Source organism: Neovison vison, chromosome 4 (assembly GCF_020171115.1).
Source record: "Neovison vison isolate M4711 chromosome 4, ASM_NN_V1, whole genome shotgun sequence".
Taxonomy (NCBI): Eukaryota; Metazoa; Chordata; class Mammalia; order Carnivora; family Mustelidae; genus Neogale; species Neogale vison.
Window position 1 is genome coordinate 161,506,740 of NC_058094.1, and position 1,483 is coordinate 161,508,222.

The 1,483-nt window shown below is 37.1% G+C and overlaps 1 pseudogene; it reads left to right on the forward strand.

The window, feature by feature from the left end:
- Positions 1-320: 320 nt before the first annotated feature.
- On the forward strand, positions 321-980 carry LOC122904033 (annotated as a pseudogene).
- The last annotated feature ends 503 nt before the right edge of the window (positions 981-1,483 follow it).

Below are 1,483 nucleotides of genomic sequence, written 5' to 3' on the forward strand. Positions count from 1 at the left end.
TTCTGAATAGTACGGATATTTTAACAATATTAATTCTTCCAATCTCTGGGCTTGGTATCAAGTCTTTCCATTTATTTGTGTCATCAATTTCTTTCATCAGTGTCTTATATAAATGTTTACACAGCAATACAAAACCAATACAATTTATATTGATATTCTGCTTACAAATTCAACGATGTAAATTTAACCTTTGAAAGAAGAAGGGTTATCATAAAAGGGAATTTATATAAAATATTCCTGCTCCTTCTGCAACAGGTGTGGGTCAGGTTCTTGCTTGCTCTCTTTCTGCTGCCATCTTGGTTCCATGTCCCCCTCACAAAATGCCTTATGAAGTCATAGAAACCGTCTCTGTTACAAAGCAGGAGTTGCCAAAGCTCCAGGCTGAGACAGGGTCTGGAACTGAATCTGACAGTGATGAATCAGTATCAGACCTTGAGGAATGGGATTCCACACAGGCAGCCACAAAACCAGCCCAGCTGGCAGCAGCCACTAAAATCAGTAAAGAAGCAGTCAGTAAAGCAAAACAGAGCAGGATTGAAAAGAAGGCATGGAAATCTATGTCCAAACTGGGACTTTGACAGGTTAGAGGGGTTACAAGAGTCACTATTTGGAAATCTAAGAATATCCTCTTTGTCATCACAAAACCAGATGTCTACAAGAGCCCAGCTTCAGATACCTACATAGTCTTTGGGGAAGCCAAGATCGAGGATTTACCTCAGCAAACACAACTAGCAGCTGCTGAGAAATTCAAAGTTCAAGGTGAAGCTGTCTCAAACATTCAAGAAAACACACAGACTCCAACTGTGCAAGAGGAGTGAAGAAGAAGAAGTTGATGAAACCAGTGTAGAAGTTAAGGACATAGAATTGGTCATGTCACAGGCAAATATTTCAAGATCAAAGCTGTCCAAGCCCTGAAGAACAACAGTACTGATATTGTAAATGCTGTTACGGAATTAACAATGTGACCATCTGAAAAGGAGGACTTTTTTTGGTGTTTCAAAAGAATAGCTGCATCTTGGTTTGAAATTTGTACTTTTTCTATCATTAATAAAGTTATGGTTTCTTGTTGGATGAAAAAAATATTTCTGGATGAAACCAAGGAACCATTATGGTAATTTCATATCATTTGACATGATATAAAATTCATTATTTGCAATTGTGAAACATAAGGGTTAAACCATAATTGCCAGGTCCAGGCCCAGTGGCAGATACAGTAAATACGGAAGTTACTGCAGTAGTACTCATAAATGGCCACAACATAAGAAAATAGTTGGTTCTAAAAATGATAAAGAATTGATAAAGAATACAGTGATTTTTTTCAGGGAGTTGATAGCCAAATTGTTTGACTTTAACAATGATGTTTTGAGATGTTGGTGATTACAGAAATTCTAAGGCCATTTGATATCAACAGAAATCCTAAGGTGATCACAAAGGAATTTGTAACAGGAAACTAGCTCACAACATTAAGAAATGCCTGATATGA